Source organism: Protopterus annectens, chromosome 12.part0, assembly GCF_019279795.1.
Source record: "Protopterus annectens isolate FY-2018-M chromosome 12.part0, PAN1.0, whole genome shotgun sequence".
In the NCBI taxonomy this organism is placed as follows: domain Eukaryota; kingdom Metazoa; phylum Chordata; order Ceratodontiformes; family Protopteridae; genus Protopterus; species Protopterus annectens.
This window is the reverse complement of record NC_056746.1, coordinates 1,058,342,108-1,058,362,503: the sequence shown is the minus strand read 5'-3', so window position 1 is coordinate 1,058,362,503 and position 20,396 is coordinate 1,058,342,108. Positions and strand designations below refer to the sequence as shown.

General features: G+C 42.9%; 1 protein-coding gene across 6 annotated transcripts in view; it reads left to right on the top strand.

Annotated features, from left to right (window-relative positions):
• Positions 1-20,396, top strand: part of LOC122816964 (serine/threonine-protein phosphatase 4 regulatory subunit 1-like) — a 1,601,647-nt gene that overhangs the window by 793,927 nt on the left and 787,324 nt on the right. The gene's annotated exons all lie outside the window — the stretch shown is intronic.

Sequence of the window (20,396 nt, the reverse complement as noted above, 5' to 3'; positions counted from 1 at the left end):
TTCACACCTTCTCTGTTTTACAAGAATACCCAGACATACCCAGAAGTCTCAGGGCAGAGGTACAAACTCAAATTTATTTTCTACTGACTATGGGATCTATAGAGCCAGTTCCTGCAAATCAGGCATGCCTAGGTTTTTATTCAAGGCTTTTTCTGGTACCCAAGAAAGGTGGCACCTGACGTCCTATTCTGGATCTGTCCATTCTAAACACTTTTCTGGTGATTCCCAAATTCAAGATGCTCACCCTTCAACAATTACTACCAATGCTGGGCAAGGATTCATGGCTGGTAACTTTGGATCTCAAGGAGGCTTTTCCGCACATCCCCATAAAGGAAAGTTGCAGGCAGTTCCTTCGCTTCCGGGCTGGGGAGCAACACTTTCAATTCTCTGCATTGCCCTTTGGCTTATCTACTGCTCCCAGAGTTTTTATGAAGTGCTTGGTTCCAGCCATTGCTTTTTGCAGGCAGAGAAACATTCAAATTTATCCTTACCTGGATGACTGTCTCATTCAAGCAAACCCCCCAGAACAACTGGAAAAGGATTTGGATTTCTTGAAGAACATTCTTACCTCTTTGGGTTACACTCTCAACGAAAAGAAGTCAAAGTTGGTTCCTTCAAGGGAGATTGTTTTCCTGGGAGCGAGTCTGAATACAGCCACCCAGATGGTTTTCCTCCCTCAACAGAAGCAAGAAGATCTTTCCGCTTACTTCATGAACTTGGCAAGCATGACCCAGCTCTCTGCAAGGCAATTCCTGCAAGCACTGGGGTTCATGGCTTCATGTATTTTGATGATCCCATATGCAAGGCTGCATATGAGAGACCTTCAGTGGTACCTTAAAAATCTTTGGTGTCAACACACACAGGACTTGCACTTAATTCTTCCCCTGATTCCCTGCCTACAAATGGAGTTCCTCTGGTGGGCGACAGTCTGTTCTCAGAACAAGGGTCTGCCTTTTCCCCCACTGCCTGCCTGCCAGACTTTAACCACAGATGCCTCAGATGTTGCATGGGGGGGCTCATCCGAAGGGCAGGGGCATACAGGGGACTTGGAGCACCCAGCAGATTAATCTGCACATAAACTTAAAAGAATTGGTGACAGTACAGCAGGCCTTGCTGACTTTCAAGGACCTACTCACCCTGGGTCTCTGCTGATCAGGACAGACAATACCACAGTCATGTGGTACATCAACAAGCAAGGGGGACTCGCTCTTCCCCCTTGTGCAGACAAAGCATGAGAATATGGTCCATAGCAGCATCCATGGGCCTACATCTAAAAGCCCAGTATCTTCTAGAGAGGCTGAACTCCTTGGCGGATCATTTGAGCAGACATGATGTTCTTTGTGTTTCACTGTTGCAGTCATTACATTTGAGTAATCTGCTGGCAGGTTGCCCTCAGTCAGCCTGATTAACAGAGTCTTGGGTCCTGCGTAAGTTGCTGTCCCTTCTTCAATGACGTCAGGTTGTCAGGGGTATAAAACATGCATCCAATGCCATTTTCATCCGTCTTTCTTGCCGCGCGGTGCCCGAAGCAGAAGCAGTTCGCAAGTGCCGGTCGGCCGACTCCTGAAATTTTCGCTGAAGCCCAACCAAGTCTTCAACCTAAAGCTAAGTACCCCATTGGGGAAACTTTTTCTTGCTCCTTACCGATGTCAGTAAAAGTTAATAATTGTATTACTTGTGGGAAGCAAATACCTCATAAGGATTTTCATTTGTTCTGTATTCATTGCCTAGGCCCTGACCACAGTGTGCCTTGCTGTCGGTTTTGTGCTAAATTTAATCAACGCACTATTAAGCGTCGGTATATTTTTGCATCAGAGTATTTTGGCTCAAGATTTAACTATCCAGAAAGGTCGTCGGTTAGCAATCCGACTACCGGAATACATAAGAAACGAAAATAAATCACAACTGGTACCCTCTCAAATAATTACATTCCTGGGTGTAAGCTTGAATACAACTGCCCAGATGACTTAACTTATGCCAGAAAAACAAATTCAGTTGATGACTTACTTCAAACAAGTGGCCACAAAAACCCAGCTATCTGCAAGACAAATTCTGCAGGCCTTTGGGTTCATGGCTTCCTGCATTCTAATAATTCCCTATGCAAGACTTCATATGAGGAAACTTCAATGGTACCATCTTCCTTTCCTTCCCCTATTTACACCTGCAATATTTCCTTAGAATTCCTCCTATCTCATACACTCTTAGTGTTACTGTATCCTCTAGAATACACCACACTGTACCCTTTACTTGTAGGATTGCTGATATGTAACCGTACTTCTCATTAATTACTTTGAAACATTCCTTCTTTGTTTGTACCACCTGTATGCTGCATTACTAGTTTGTATTATTTGTAAAAGTTTCATCTCTAGTTTGTATTAGCTGTAATGTTTCCTCTACTACTTTGTAATTGTTTGTTTGAATCTCTTACTCTTGTATAATTATCATGTTTAACCTATTGTAACTTTGATTGTTTGGAGCTTTTCTCCCCAGGACTCCATTGAAAACGGTTTCTTCTTGGCCCAATGGACTATCCTGGTAAACCAACTGCAAATAAATAAATAAATAAATAAATAGAAGCTTATGGAGTCAACATTGTCACAGCCTGGAAACAATGATTCTTATCATTCCTTGCCTGCAGCAAGAGTTCCTATGGTGGGCAGAGGCCTGCCACTAAAACAAGGGACTGTCATTCATTCCACCCCCTGCCATCCAAACCCTGACTACAGACTCATCAGATTATGCTTGGGGGGGGCGCATCTGGCAGGGAGATGCATTCACGGCCAATGGAGCCCTAATCAAATGCACCTACATATCAACCAGAAAGAGATGCTAGCTGTACAGAATGCTCTGACAGCCTTCAAGGACTATCTTCATCAAGGACAACTACTGATAGACAACACCACAGTCATGTGGTACATAAACAAGCAGGGGGGTACCCATTCCTACCCCCTTTGCAGACTAGCCATGGCTTTGTGGAACATGGCCTTGACTTATCAAATACATCTACAAGCTCAATTCCTGCCAGGAAAGCAAAATACTCTGGCAGACGAACGAAGCAGAAATCTTATGGACCCAAACGAATGGAAACTGGATCCACAAATCTTCAGCATGTTGACACGCAATTGGGGGAGCCCAGACATAGATCTTTTTGCCTCACCCCAAAACTATCAGGTGGACAAATTCTGCACAAGAATTCATCACAAAAAAAGTTTGGAAAGTTGATGCTCTATCCTTCAGCTGGAAAAACCTATCAGTCTGTGCCTTTCCCCCTCTGCCTCTGCTCTCCAAGGTCTTACTAAAAGTCAGACAGGAAAAAACAAAAATTATTCTGATTGCTCCGGACTGGCCTCGCCAACACTGTTACCTGCTCATACGCAATATGTCGCACCTTCCTCTGTGGTACCTGCCTCAGACACCTTATCTACTATCTCAGCAGAACTATCATATTCTGCACACTCAGCTCCAAACTCTAAATCTTGCAGCATGGCTAATCAACTATTTTCACCAGTTACATCTCTCAGCAAACCTGCGATGGATGTCATTTTGGAGGCTATAGGGCCTAGTACTAGAAAATCTTATGCTGAAAAATGGAAAAGATTCTGTGCCTGGAACCAAGCACAAGGAATAAGCACAGCAATGCCCAATATTCCTCAGATTCTGCAGTATTTAACTGAGATGCTTCACAAGGGCCTATCTTTTTCTTCTGTAAAAATCCATGCCTCTGCCATTTGAGCTCATTACAACACAGAGCCTCCCCTCTTTTCTCATCCCCTGCTAAAGCAGTGCCTCAGGGGGGCCAAAAATGTAAGATCTCCCAGGAGAGCACCAACTCCTGCATGGGACCTCAATTTTGTGTTGGAAAAACTCACTCTACCTCCTTTTGAGCCAGCTGCTACTGCAGACCTACAATTTCTTGGAAGACAGCTTTTCTCTTAGCAGTCACTTCAGCTAGAAGGTTTTCAGAACTACAGGCTCTCATGGCACTGGAGGCTTTTATTATCTTTTACCCGGACAGGGTGGCTCTCAGGACCAATCCATCCTTTATGCCTAAAGTGGTATCTAGTGTGGCTCTTCATCAGACAGTTCATCTGCCAAGCTTCTTCCCAAATCCACAGAACAAGGACGAGCAGATTCTGCATTCATTAGATGTACATAGACAACTAAGATTCTACTTAAACAGGACAAAATCTCTAAGAAAATCTGAGCAATTACTGGTGACATTTGCTGCAGGGGCAGAGGGAAAGGCTATTTCAAAGCAGACTATTTCAAAATGGATAAGCCATTGTATTAGTTTCTGCTACATACACCATGGTATACCTGTCCCCAGGGGGATCAGATCCCATTCCACCAGGGCTGCATTTACTTCTGCAGCCTTTCTCAGAGGGGTTCCCACCAGAGACATTCTAGAAGCTGCTACCTGGAGCTCAGTTCATACGTTCACCAAACATTACCATTTACCTCTCTTCTCTAAATCCAGAGCAGGCTTTGCCACTGCTGTCCTGCAGGGCCTTATAGCTGCTCCTAATGCTCTATAATTCCATCCTCCCAACCATAGCTTTGTGATTCTACCCAAGTGTAATGACTGCAACAGTGAAACACGAAGAACGTAGTACAGTTGTGTACACTTAACATAAATGTAGATGTTCGAGTGTATTCACTGTTGCAGTCCTGGTTACCCACCCGCCAGCCTCCTGTTTTCCTCTTACTGTACCTCTTCTTTCTTTTACTATGCTTAAAAGCCTTTTTGGTGTATTTGCTTTTATTTGGAAGTATATTTTTGTGTTCCAAATTACATGTGTGTATATATATATATATATATATATATATATATATGTATATATTGCGCCCCATTTGGGGTGCACCTGACATCTGGGGCAAGAAAAACTGATGAAAATGGCGTCGGCTGCATGTTTTATACCCCTGACGATCTGACGTCATGGAAGAAGGGACAGCAACCGACACAGGACCCAAGACTTAGTTAATCAGGCCGACTGAGGGCAACCTGCCAGCAGATTACCCAAATGTAATGACTGCAACAGTGAATACACTCGAACATCTACATTTATGGTAAGTGTACACAACTGTACTTTCTGGATCCTCACGAGTGATAACTGAGCAGGGACATTTTCCATCGCATCACTCATCATTGGGGCACCCCCACAAGTGGATCTTTTCTCCTGTCACACCAATCATCTCCTTCTGCACCAGGGAGTTTCACAACAAAGCTTGGAGGGTGGATGCGTTGTCCTTCCCATGGACACATCTCTGTTTATGCATTCCCTCCTCTGCCTCTTCTTCCCAGAGTGCTGCTAAAGATAAGGGACGAAAAACCAAAGGCTATTCTGATAGCTCCAGATTAGCCCAGGCAGCATTGGTATGCCCTCCTTTGCAGCCTTTCTCAGGCTCAGCCTTGACATCTTCCCCTGGTACCAGATCTGTTGGTTCTGGGGGGGGGGGGGGGTCCTTCATCCTCATCCTCATCTTCAAACTCTGCATTTAACTGCCTGGCTAATACTTTAAATCTTTGCAGTTGTAGGCGCTGTTCTCCAGTAACAATAAAGGTTTTCCTCTTAATAAAATGTGGAAACTCAATTTCAATAAATTCAAGGTCCAAGTCCAACAGACCACTAGGTAAAACGTTTCAAGACACCAGTTTATTTGACAAAAAAAACAGATTAAGCGCTTTCATCTCCCATGTGGAGACTTCATCAGAATCTGTTACATATACAAATCTTCAGTTTAAATACATCTAAGTAAAACACACTTAATTAATCTTGACTTCTAATAGGCTGGCCATTAATTGACACTAATTAACATTGAGGTAATGCTGAACCAAACCTTTGGTAATTTACACTTGAATGTTAATACAAAGTTGTAGAGGTTCATAGGAATTCATGATTTTAACATTTCATAATTTTGTTTCCAACTTATATAAATGTTGTAAAAATTAAATACAAGTAAAATCATCAAAGAAATTGTGACAGGAAATACTCAATCTGAAGTAGGAGATTCATTTGTCTGCAACCTGTGGGTTATGGATCCGTTATCGGATCCGAACCGGCATGGTTTACCAGCTATGGATCCAAGCTCTCAGCTCCTCCCCTCACCCACAATGCCCTGCTCTACCCTCATGACCTCAGATCTCGTTTGCCGCGCTGGTGACCAGATTGTGTTCCTAAGCTCTTCAGCTAAGTGCAGTTTTTTAGTCTTTAAAGTGCTAATTTTTGAAGTTTTGTGTGAAAGTTGTGTGGAAGTGTAGGTTTCCCTATTTCTTAATCATACTTTTAGTGTTTTAAAATTTAATTTTACCTTTCCCTCCCCTCGCTGGTAGCGTAGCGTGTGTTTGGGCCTGTTGAGTGGTTTTGTTACTTGCTTTAACTCCAGTTTAAGTAACATTTTTGCATTTGGGATGTCTGAACAACCCAAAGCTGTGTTCTCCAAGTGCTCCAAGTGTGGCCATAAGCTTTCCCCCGGCTGATGGCCACACTCGGTGTGTTAGATGCCTTGGGGTTGAACACCTCACTTCTGGATGTTCCATTTGTGCAGGGTTCAACCCCAGGGCATTGAAGGAGCGGAGGTCCTAGCTTGTCTTGGCGGGTCTTTTGCCACCGGACTCGGCTCCGGCCTCCGCTCCTTCGGGGGTAACCGTTTCTACGGTTGTCTCCTCTCCGGCTCCCCCTCCTCCTCCTGGGACTCAACCTCCCTGTAGTGGTTCGGAGGAGAGGGAAGCTAGAAAGAAGGACCGGAGGGAGAAGCACCATAAGCGGCGGGCCGAGACCTCTGTTTCGGCCCTGCCAGCCAAGCGGGCTTCTCCTATGGCCTCCTTGTCTGCTGGCTCTCCCCCTCCTCGGCTCCGGTCTCCAGTGTGTTTTTCACCAGGACCTGAGGAGGAGGAGACCCGATCTCCGTCGAGGCTATCGAGGAGGCACTCAAGGCCTACCTCGGTAGCCTCGTCGAGATCAACTTATAGCCTGTCAGACGCTGATCTGGACCGGATGATGAGAAGGTTCATCCAGGCCCAGATGCAGATGGGAGTGCTCTTGCCTCCCCTCTGGGGAGCTCGACCCTTTTCAAGCCAATTGCTCCTTCTCCGACCCGCCACCCGGGTTCGAGCAGTTGGAGCCGAGCAGCTTCGAGCCGGGGTGGGTCGGCACCGATAGTACTTGGTACTGGATCCGACCCTGCCCTCGAGTGCCGGATCCGACCTCTCGGAGCCTGGATCCGAAGCCGATCCGGGGATCAGTGCTCCTTCGCACCGTCTGTGTTGGAGCGCACTGTCCCTTCGGATCCGAGCGCGCCGGCTCCGATCCACTCGGATCCGAGGGGAGCCGATTCTCAGATCCTTTGGTCGAGGTCGGCTCCCCTTCGGCTTTTGATGTAGTGGAGAGGGCCCTGTTGGGGGTCTCCAGACCCCCGGTACATGCTTCGGCTCCGCCCTCCCTCTGCACTGGGTCAGGCTTCCACCATCCGGCCCTTGGGACAGCCCGCTCCTGTGCCCCAAGCTGTTCCCTGGAACAGGTTACTGTTTGTGGAGTCCTCTGACAGCCCCCCGGAGGATGTTCCCCGCAAACATACGTGCAAAAGGAGGCACATTGACTCCCCCGAGTCTCTCACAGAAGACACAGATTTGGAGGAAGGGGAAGGCTCCCCACGGTCACCCCCCGAGGATGTCTCATTTGGAGACATCATGGAAATGCTCTGCATAAGGGGGGGTGGTCTGCCCCCAAGTCTTCCTCGGACGAGTCAGTGTTCTTGGAGGCATTTGAAGCGGGCCCGTCTACCTCTTGGGTGTCCCCTCCTGCCGACCCCCTGGTGGACCTCATTACCACCAGGGCGTGGAAGGAACCGGACACCGTGGAGCCAATCCCTAAAAGGCCCGACCGTATTCTCAGTCCACTGGCTGATCGTGCCCATTGGAGTAAGGGGCCTCCGGTAGATGCCATGTTGACGGCGGCGGCCACCAAGAGGGAACTTGCTCAGGAGAGTCCCTCAGTCCATCCCCGAGCAAGGAGTCTCGGATGATGGACCGCTTGGGGAAGCGGATGTTTAGTTCAGCGACCTTCTCTGTAAGGGCGCTGAACTATCTGGCACACGTGATTAGGATGCAGCGCGATCTTATTAAAGAATACGCTGGACCCCCCCAGAGTCCATGTCGGAGGAGGACAAAGTGCTGCACTCCACCCGCATGGCCACTCTCAGGTCCGCCACCAATACCTCTATGCGGCTACTCTCCCATGCTACGGAAGGTGCCGCTAGAGCCGCAGGGGCAGGCCTAGTTACTAGACGTCAGGCCTGGCTCCGTCATTGCGATTTCTCAGAGCCCTTCAAGGCGTCATTTGCGAACGCCCCCTTCGATGGTTCTGCCCTCTTTGGCAAAACTGTTCGCGACACTTTGATCCAGAGCGAGAAGGACAGGAAGGCGCTGTCTGCCGTCGGAATCCGCTTCTCTGCTCCCCAGAGGCCCTATTCTAGGAACCAAAAGGGACAGAAGAAGATGTGGTTCCGGAAGTCGCAGCAATCTCAGTCTGCTCCGGACAACCAGTCCTTCCGTGGCAGAGGAGGACAGGGAGGACGCCGCCCTAGGGGCAGAGGGGCTCCCAGGAATTATGGGTCCAGAGAACCCTTCTCTGAACGGCCCGTGCAGCAGCCCTGAGGGGTTGCCCGGCTGCTCCACTCTGGAGGCAGTCGGGGGACGTTTTTCGGAACACCTAGCGGCATGGGAGTCCATAACATCAGACCGCTGGGTCCTCCAGATCATATCCAGAGGATACCGTATACCCTTTCTTCATTTGCCAAAATTGAAGTCCCTCCCCGACGTTCCACCCGGTCAGTGGGAGGCCGCTTTGGCAGAGATTGGCCATCTGCTAAAGAAAAGAGCCATCCAGCCCGTCCCCCCAGACCAGATCGGATCAGGGTTCTACTCCAGGTTCTTTTTAGTGCCAAAAAAGACGGGGGATCTAAGACCAATTTTAGACCTTTCACTCTTGAACCTGGCAGTTCCCAAGGAGAAGTTCCGAATGGTCACGTTACAGTCTATTCTCCCCCTTCTGGGAGAAAATCACTGGATGTGCTCCATAGACCTCAAGGATGCGTACTACCACATACTAATGGACAGGCGCTCCAGGAGGTTTCTCCGCTTCCGGCTGGGAGCCAGTCACTACCAGTTCCGGGTCCTTCCCTTTGGTCTCACCACAGCCCCCAGGGTGTTCACCAAAGTATTAGCAGTGGTAGCGGACCACCTGAGGCTTCAGGGGGTACAGGTCTTTCCCTACCTGGACGACTGGCTCCTCACCACCCCAACAAGGCATCTACTACTTTTGGCGCGAGACTCCTTTCTCCATCTTGCTCCCCGTCTGGGCATCACAATAAACACAAAAAAATCCAACCTAGCACCCACGCAGTTCATAGATTTTATAGGTGCCAGGTTAGACACAAGGAGATTAATAGCCTTCCTCACTGCGAACAGAGTTCAAAATCTGCAACTCCAGGTGCGGGCCATTCTCCACTCAAGCTCAGTTCCGGCGGAGTTGGTCCTGAGGGCTCTAGGATCCATGGCGGCTGCTATAGCGCTTCTTCCTCTCGCCAGGTTCAATATGTGCATCCACCAATGGACACTCCTAGTCCAATGGTCGTATCTTGCTCTTCCTATGCATCATCCCATTGCGATCAGCAAGGCTTGCAAGCGGTCCCTCCTGTGGTGGCTACACTCTCCAGATCTCCACGGAGGCCGCCCATTTTGTGCTTGTCCCCCTCTCGCCACGGTGACCACGGACGCCTCCCGCTTCGGGTGGGGGGGGGGCATTTTGAGGCCGGACCGTCCAAGGCACGTGGAACGATTCAGAGACCTTACTGCATATCAACGTTCTAGAGATGAGAGCAGTGCTCTTAGCGTTGCTAGCACTTCAGGCCTTTCTTCCCTTGGGAACAATTGTGATTCAATCGGACAACATGTCGGTTGTCTGGTATATCAACAAACAAGGAGGAACCAGGTCTTACCCTCTTTGTCGAGAAGCCATGAGAGTTTGGGAATGGGCAATCTCCACCAACCGCTTTCTCATAGCAACGCATATTCTGGGTCGGTCCAACATCCTGGCGGACAAACTCAGTCGCACCATTCTCACCCCTTACGAGTGGTCTCTCAATACTCAGGTAGCGGAATGCATATTCGCACGGTGGGGAACTCCTTGTTGCGATCTTTTTGCCTCTCCCTCAAACACCAAGTGCGACAGTTTTTTCACTCTGATACCTCCTCCCGGAGGCTCCCCAAGAGACGCTCTGGTGCATGCTTGGCCACCCGGTCTTCTTTATGCTTATCCCCCCTTGCCTCTGATGCTCCAAGTTCTTCAGAAAGCCTCTCGGTTGGGGTGCAGAATGATTCTCATTGCTGCTTTGGCCTCGACAGATCTGGGTTCCCTTGCTAAGGTCTCACTCTGTGAATCCTCCTTGGATTCTAGATACCATGCCGGATCTGATATCTCATCCATCCCACTTATCTCCTCCGAACCTGGACAACCTGAAGCTGACCGCTTGGCTACTCCAGTTCCACTCTTGATCAGGACTCCGGTATTTCGCCCCTGTTAAGGCCATCCTGGTGGCAGCTCATAAGCCATCCACTAGGAAAGTCTACCGCAGCAAGTGGAAACGGTTCTCGTAGGGCGGAGCGGCAAGGCCTAAACCCTTCACAGTTCCTCTCCCTTTGGTGCTTGATTTCTTAACCACTCTTTTTAATGATGGTGCCAGCAGTTCCACAGTCAAAGTACAACTTGCGGCAATTTCCCATTATCACATTGGTCATGACTCCAATCCACTGATGTCGCCAAGTTGTGTAAGATTTTCCTTAAAGGTACTTTTCTTCTCAGGCCCCTGTAAAGCAAGCGGTTCCTCCTTGGGACCTTTCCTTAGTTCTCCAGGCCTTGACCGCCTTCGAACCGGGCGGCTACGGTAGATCTGAAATTCTTATCTTTCAAGACCGCCTTCTTAGTAGCCATTACTGCCAAGAGAGTTTCAGAGCTTCAAGCATTATCAGCTAAACCTCCTTACTTGGTCTTTCATCCTGACCGTGTTTACCTCAGGACCAACCCGCCCTTTCTTCCTAAGGTAGCTTCTGAAGCAAACATTAATCAATCCATTAACCTCCCTGTCTTCTTTCCTAAATATGAAAACAAAGGTGAATACAAGCTTCACTCCTTAGATGTTCACAGGCAACTTAGATTTTATCTAAACAGGACGGCTGGTCATAGACAATCCGACCAGTTGTTCATTTCCTTTGCTAAATTTAATTTGGGCAAACCAATTTCTAAAGTCTCATTATCTCGCTGGATTTCACAATGTATCTTATTGGCTTATCAAGCTTCGGGAAGGCCCGCACCAGAGGGTGTACATGCCCATTCAACCCGGTCAGTCTCTACCTCGGCAGCCTTTAAGGCTAGGATTCCTCTAGATGATATTTGTGCTGCAGCCACGTGGGCTTCATCTCATACTTTTATTTCCCACTACAAGTTGGATCTTGCATCTAGGGGTAGAGCATCCTTTGGCTCCATGGTGCTCCGGAATATCCTTCCATGATGGCCGCCCAAGATTCAGGTAGCTGGGGACTCTGTCCCACAGGTTGCAGACAAATGAATCTCCTACTTCAGATTTAGAAGTTATGTACTCACCATAACGTTCCATCTGAGTAGGTGTATTCATTTGTCTGCAACCATCCCGCCCTCCTATCCCCCTGGCCTTTCAGTTTCCTGCATATGATGTGTTACCCTTTTCAGGGTGTTCTTGCTGTTGGCAAACTCGATCTGAGGTCATGAGGATAGAGCAGGGCATTATGGGTGAGGGGAGGAGCTGAGAGCTTGGATCCATAGCTGGTAAACCATGCCGGTTCGGATCCGATATCGGATCCATAACCCACAGGATGCAGACAAATGAATACACCTACTCAGATGGAACGTTATGGTGAGTACATAACTTCTAATTTCTTATTAATACATTAGTTTGGTGTATAAATACCAATAAATATATAAAAATATAAAAAATGTATATAAAATGTATGTAAAATATATATATATATATATATATATATATATAGTATAAAAATATTGTATGTTAAAACCACATTTATTCTTGTACCTTAAATAGTGTTAACAACTATATTTTAAGCTACACCCTTAATAAAAATAAAATATATTATATGTACATGCTCCATAAGGACTGAATCTGAATATTTTATTTATTTATTTGTTTACATAAGTTACAACAGTTAACCATCTATCGATGTCTCTTTGGGTCATCAGCGAGAATCTTAAGGGCTGGGTTGATGGATATGTGGTCATTCAATCCATAATTTCCACATGCGTCCAACCTTAACTGCCAAACCATCTCCCTAAATTCCAGTTTGGTTTCCCAATCCCCCCCCTCTCTCTTGCTTCACCACCTCTTCCAATATCCAAAATTTAAAATCTGCATCTCTACATATCCGGGTATGTCTAAATAAGGCGGCGTTGTCGTTCATTTTGATAATATCTCTATTGTGTTCATATATACGTGCCCTTAAATTACGTTCAGTTTTCCCTATGTAGTATTTCAGACATTTCTTACAGTAACACAAATATACCACCCCTTTTGTGCAACAACTGTAGTATTTACTACCTATCAATTTCAAATTTATATTTGGTAGTTCCAATTCTTTTGTATCTCCCATAAAAACACATCGTGCACACCTACCACATCTAAAAGTACCATATTTACTACTTGCTCCACTTGGAATGTTTTTCTTTTTCTCAAGTATATTTTTCAAATTTCTGTTCTTCCTAAAAACATATCTAAGTGGTAATTGGAAAACATCTGTCTTATTAAACATTTTACTAAACATTCCCCATGCATTGTTGATGCATTTTTTTAATCCATCTGACACCATTAAAGTGTGTCAAAACCAAAAAAGGAAGTTTCTCTTCCTCATCTTTTCTGGTGCTAAACGTATTTTCTACCCCAATAGTACCTATGTTTGTTAGTAGGGGTTTGTATAATGTATCCAATCTATCTGTTACAACTTTTTTGTTTGATTCAATCATGTGGTCAGGATATCCCCTTTCCTTGAACATATTGTGTAGTATTTCCATTTCTTCCATCAGTTCTGTTTTGTCAGAAGTCATTCTAGCTACTCTAATCATTTGTCCTTTTATTATATTCATCTTTGAGTGGTAGGGATGGTCACTCTTAAAATGTAAAAAAGAATTAGAGTAACATTCCTTCCAAAAAATTCTAGATTTGAATTTTTTATTTATTCTATCTTTTGTCAATTTAACATCCAAATAATGTATTTCTTCTGAGTCTGAATCGTAAGTAAACTCGAGAAATTCCATACTCTGATTGATGTGTGTAATAAATTTATTAATTTCATCTTCGGGTCCGTCCCACAAAATAAATATATCGTCCAAGAATCTATAATAGCCTACAATATGTTTGTAAAAAGTAGAACTAAAGACAAAATGTTTTTCCCAGAATAACATTATAATGTTTGCGTAAATGGGGGCACAGGCAGATCCCATGGCAACCCCATTTGTTTGGTGGCATAAATCTCCTTGAAAATAAATGTAGTTATACTTCAAAACAAGTTCCATATTTTCCATAACTAGCTTAAAATCATCAGCTGTAAGAATTTTCATCTCCACTATCATATTTTCAAACCATTCCAACCCAATTTGGTGTGGAATGACCGAAAATAAATCTCTCACATCAATTGTCAAAAAAACAATACCATCCCTGTACTGGGTGCCACCTATTTTAGATAAGAAATCCCATTAATCTATTAAAATGTGTGGAAATTTCTTATAAAATTCTTTTAGTTTAACGTCCACAAAAATTGCAAGCGGTTGTGTCAAGATCATGAATTCCTATGAACCTCTACAACTTTGTATTAACATTCAAGTGTAAATTACCAAAGGTTTGGTTCAGCATTACCTCAATGTTAATTAGTGTCAATTAATGGCCAGCCTATTAGAAGTCAAGATTAATTAAGTGTGTTTTACTTAGATGTATTTAAACTGAAGATTTGTTTGTGTAACAGATTCTGATGAAGTCTCCACATGGGAGATGAAAGCGCTTAATCTGTTTTTTTGTCAAATAAATTGGTGTCTTGAAACGTTTTACCTAGTGGTCTGTTGGACTTGGACCTTGAATTTATTGAAATTGAGTTTCCACGTTTTATTGAGGAAAACCTTTATTGTTACTGGAGAACAGCGCCTACAACTGCATTTTTTCTGTTTGGAAGTTGTGTGCTTTTCGGTTACTAGTGGCTGTAATTGGCGCTTTTCTGGTATCGAGGATTCCTGGCAGTATGGAGAGTAGTGGTTTACTCAACGGACTAATCAAATTAATTCAAAGTTACTCACAGGGGAGTAACAATGGGACTGAAGCTTTAAATGAGATTCCCTGTGCGCAGAGCTCACCTAGAGGAGCAGGGGAATGCAGTCACGATACACCGATAGGTGAGAATGATCCAGGAAACACAGGGAACACTAACAACAAACACTTCCGGTCCAACCATGAGCGTCGTGAGGGAGCGTACGCTTGTAGATGTAATGGAGGAACCACCAGGCAGAGGGAGAGCGTTGAACGAGAATATCCCAGTGTGGATCTTTACAAATGGCTTGACAATTCCTTTGGAACATTTAAATCGAGGGAAGAACAGACGCGAACCCACAATGGTGGATACAAAGACAAATGTAAGACTCTGAAACAGTATTTAACAAAATTTAAAAGTTTAGCATTGGATAATTGGTATTTAAAGAAATGTATAGATAACAAGATAGTACCAAAGGGACTTAGAATCAACAAGTTCCCTAACAGTACAGCACTGGATTCTGAATTTTTTAAAACTATTGTGAATATTTTAAATGATTGTGGGCTGGCCATTCTTAGAGCAATGATAAAAAACAACGAAGAAGTTATGTTTGAATGTAAAAGCAATATTGATAAATTGATTGAGGAAATTAATGCTGACCTTTTATTTTCTGTTGATGAATACAAGAATATGTATTTTAAAACTATGTATGATGTGGACAATGTGATTTCAAAGAATCATGTTAGGAAGACAAGAAAATTGGATAGGGACTTGAATGAATACAGGGAGGGGAAAGCATATTTTTGTGACAAAAGGAATTTTAGAAGGAATTTCCAAAATAAGGAAGGAGGTTACAACAGGGGAACAGAAATGGGGTTTGGTGAACACCAAGGCCATTATGGGTGATACAAACAAACATATAACCAGTATGGAGACCAAACTATAAATAATGGGACCCCTTTAGAGGAGCAGGGACCGAGAAGGTCCGAAAGGATAAGGAATTTAGACCAACAACCATCTTACGCAGTAGCAACGAGGAATTATTATGTACCACCACAGAGGAGGGGGGGTGTCAGGGAGATTCAATAGCCAGTAACATTTGTACTACCACGTCTCAACAACGTGTTAATGTCAACGAGAATTGTATAAACAATATAGAGAGAAATGTTGGGTCTAACGTAGTTATTTTATCTAAAGACAATTTTTTTATTTATAACTACACAGATGTTGAGGTAAAACAAGAACATTTCAATTTGTTTGCAAAAGGTTTCACATTTGTCCCAGTTAAAAAAACCTGGGATTGATGAAATCCTATTAGATATCAGGCTATTCACTAGGAAGTTGAATTTATTTCACATGTTCAAAGAAAGGAATACTAAATACAAAAAAACTAATCTCAAGAAAGCCAGTACTTTTAACCCCCCAATACACCAAGACATATTGAATTTTAAAAGATGTGTCATGGGTACAATAAGGGATGGATACAAGAAACATTTACCTACAGGACACAATTTGACTAAGAATGAAATGTGTACTCTACAACAATTAAGTGACAATGTTAATTTGCGGATAATGAAACCTGATAAAGGTGGAGGGGTAGTGCTGATGGATACATGGGACTATACTAAGAGAATATGTGATATACTGGACAAAGATAGTAGGTATAGCCTAGTATCTAGGAATGAAGTGAATATTTCTTACAGAAAAATAGACATGATTTTAGAAGACAATTTACTACAAGGTCTAATAGACAATGAATTGTACATTTTTTTAAGAGTAACAAAACCAGTTATTCCAGCAATATTTGGTATACCTAAGGTGCACAAGGACAAAGTCCACCTTTAAGACCAATTGTGTCCTCACAAGGTTCAAAAACACAACTGCTTGCAATTTTTGTGGACGTTAAACTAAAAGAATTTTATAAGAAATTTCCACACATTTTAATAGATTAATGGGATTTCTTATCTAAAATAGGTGGCACCCAGTACAGGGATGGTATTGTTTTTTTGACAATTGATGTGAGAGATTTATTTTCGGTCATTCCACACCAAATTGGGTTGGAATGGTTTGAAAATATGATAGTGGAGATGAAAATTCTTACAGCTGATGATTTTAAGCTAGTTATGGAAAATATGGAACTTGTTTTGAAGTATAACTACATTTATTTTCAAGGAGATTTATACCACCAAACAGATGGGGTTGCCATGGGATCTGCCTGTGCCCCCATTTACGCAAACATTATAATGTTATTCTGGGAAAAACATTTTGTCTTTAGTTCTACTTTTTACAAACATATTGTAGGCTATTATAGATTCTTGGACGATGTATTTATTTTGTGGGACGGACCCGAAGATGAAATTAATAAATTTATTACACACATCAATCAGAGTACGGAATTTCTCGAGTTTACTTACGATTCAGACTCAGAAGAAATACATTATTTGGATGTTAAATTGACAAAAGATAGAATAAATAAAAAATTCAAATCTAGAATTTTTCAGAAGGAATGTTACTCTAATTCTTTTTTACATTTTAAGAGTGACCATCCCTACCACTCAAAGATGAATATAATAAAAGGACAAATGATTAGAGTAGCTAGAATGACTTCTGACAAAACAGAACTGATGGAAGAAATGGAAATACTACACAATATGTTCAAGGAAAGGGGATATCCTGACCACATGATTGAATCAAACAAAAAAGTTGTAACAGATAGATTGGATACATTATACAAACCCCTACTAACAAACATAGGTACTATTGGGGTAGAAAATACGTTTAGCACCAGAAAAGATGAGGAAGAGAAACTTCCTTTTTTGGTTTTGACACACTTTAATGGTGTCAGATGGATTAAAAAATGCATCAACGATGCATGGGGAATGTTTAGTAAAATGTCTAATAAGACAGATGTTTTCCAATTACCACTTAGATATGTTTTTAGGAAGAACAGAAATTTGAAAAATATACTTGAGAAAAAGAAAAACATTCCAAGTGGAGCAGGTAGTAAATAAGGTACTTTTAGATGTGATAGGTGTGCACAATGTGTTTTTATGGCAGATACTAAAGAATTGGAACTACCAAATATAAATTTGAAATTGATAGGTAGTAAATACTACAGTTGTTACACAAAAGGGGTGGTATATTTGTGTTACTGTAAGAAATGTCTGAAATACTACATAGGGAAAACTGAACGTAATTTAAGGGCACGTATATATGAACACAATAGAGATATTATCAAAATGAACGACAACAACACCTTATTTAGACATACCCGGATATGTAGAGATGCAGATTTTAAATTTTGGATATTGGAAGAGGTGGTGAAGCAAGAGAGGGGGGGGGGAGATTGGGAAACCAAACTGGAATTTAGGGAGATGGTTTGGCAGTTAAGGTTGGACGCATGTGGAAATTATGGATTGAATGACCACATATCCATCAACCCAGCCCTTAAGATTCTCGCTGATGACCCAAAAAGACATCGATAGATGGTTAACTGTTGTAACTTATGTAAACAAATAAATAAATAAATAAAATATTCAGATTCAGTCCTTATGGAGCATGTACATATAATATATTTTATTTTTATTAAGGGTGTAGCTTAAAATATAGTTAACACTATTTAAGGTACAAGAATAAATGTGGTTTTAACATACAATATTTTTATACTATATATATATATTTTACATACATTTTATATATATTTTTTATATTTTTATATATTTATTGGTATTTATACACCAAACTAATGTATTAATAAGAAATGAGTATTTCCTGTCACAATTTCTTTGATGATTTTACTTGTATTTAATTTTTACAACATTTATATAAGTTGGAAACAAAATTATGAAATGTTAAGATCATGAATTCCTATGAACCTCTACAACTTTGTATTAACATTCAAGTGTAAATTACCAAAGGTTTGGTTCAGCATTACCTCAATGTGAATTAGTGTCAATTAATGGCCAGCCTATTAGAAGTCGAGATTAATTGTGTTTTACTTAGATGTATTTAAACTGAAGATTTGTATGTGTAACAGATTCTGATGAAGTCTCCACATGGGAGATGAAAGCGCTTAATCTGTTTTTTTTGTCAAATAAATTGGTGTCTTGAACGTTTTACCTAGTGGTCTGTTGGACTTGGACCTTGAATTTATTGAAATTGAGTTTCCACGTTTTATTGAGGAAAACCTTTATTGTTACTGGAGAACAGCGCCTACAACTGCATTTTTTCTGTTTGGAAGTTGTGTGCTTTTCGGTTACTTTAAATCTTTCCCAACAGTTGGTTGAAGTTCTTCATGAGACCAGGAGGCCTAGCACAAGAAAATCCTATGCAGATAAATGGAAGAGATTTTGCTCTTGGATGTTAGCTAAAGGAGAAGACTCTCCTCATCCTTCTTTCACTCATTCTTGACTACCTAGCAGGATTGCTCAATGGTGGACTTTTCCTTTTCTTCAATCAAAATTCACGCTTCAGCAATTTCGGCTCATTGATTTTTTTGAGCAACCCATTTTTTCTCACCCCTTGATGAAGCAGTTCCTGAGGAGAGCTAGTAATCTTAGACCTCCCAGAAGAGCTCCTACTCCTGCTTGAGATCTTAATTTTGTCCTGGAAAAACTTTCTCTGCCTCCCTTTGAACCAGCTGCCTCTGCAGATTTGAAGTTTCTATCCTGGAAGACTGCTTTCCTTTTAGCTGTTACTTCAGCTAGAAGAGTATCTGAGCTGCAAGCCTTAATGGCAGTAGAACCTTTCATTATTTTTCACTCAGATCAGGTTTCTCTGAGAACCAATCTCTCCTTTATGCATAAGGTGGTTTCCAGTTTAACCCTTAACCAGTCTATTCACCTGCCTTCATTTTTCAACAATCCCCAAAATAAAGGGGAAATGATTCTGCACTCTCTTGATGTGCATAGACAGCTGAGATTTTACTTAGGACTAAATCCTTTCGAAAATCTGAACAGCTATTGGTTAGTTTTGCTCCTGGGGCTCAGGGTAAAGCTATTTCAAAACAAACCATCTCCAAATGGGCTCATTGTATTCACTTTTGTTACCTGCAGCATGGGAAGGTTCCCCCTCAGGGTATTAGGACCCATTCTACTAGAGCAGCCTCTACCTCTGCAGCCTTTCTGAGAGGTGTGCCTACTAAGGACATTCTAGAAGCAGCTACTTGATCTTCTGTCCATACTTTGACAAAGCATTACAATCTACCTTTGTTTTCTAAATCCAGGGCTGGTTTTGCCTCTGTAGTTTTGCAGGGCCTCCTTACCAACTCTTAATCTGTGATCCTTCCTCCCCCCTTTGTCTTCTTACTGGGCTTTGGGAATCAACCCATATGTGAGGACTGCAACAGTGAAACACGAAGAAAGTAGTACAGTTGTGTACACTTACCATAAATGTAGATATTTGAGTATTCATTGTTGCAGTCCTGGTTTCCCACCCTCCATTCCCCGTTTTTTTTCCTAAGTCACAGACTTTAGATTTTTATTTTTTGTATGTCGCATATGTCCAGGGTGCTACCATTCCTGGGTTAGCTTTCTTTTGGGGGCTCCTGACAGTTAAGGCAAGAAAAACTGAGGGAATGGCGTCGGCTGCCTCCCTTTATACCTGACGTACTGTCATCAGTTTTACAACCGGCGGCAGCCGACGTCATATACCAAGGACTCTGGTATTCGGGCTGACTGAGGGCTGCCGGGAGCCGGAAAACCCATATGTGATGACTGCAACAGTGAATACACTCAAACATCTATATTTATGGTAAGTGTACACAACTGTACTTTTTATATAGTGTGCAGTCAGGGGTATTTAAGTGTGTGTTTGTGGTGAGGGGGTCTTTTCAGTGACTGTTGGATATGTTAAAGACAGAGTAAGCAAGTATGTTTTTATTTGTAAGAAATAGATGTCCTTCTGTTCCCATGTTGCAGTGTTCTGTACATATGGGTTTCCTTCTCTTGCTACCCGAACGTCTGGCCAGTATACAACAGATTTCGGAACTATATATGGTGTGTGGGATGTCTGACGTGGCTAACAGAGCATGGGCCATAAAAGTAATTTTTGTATGCACCAGCCC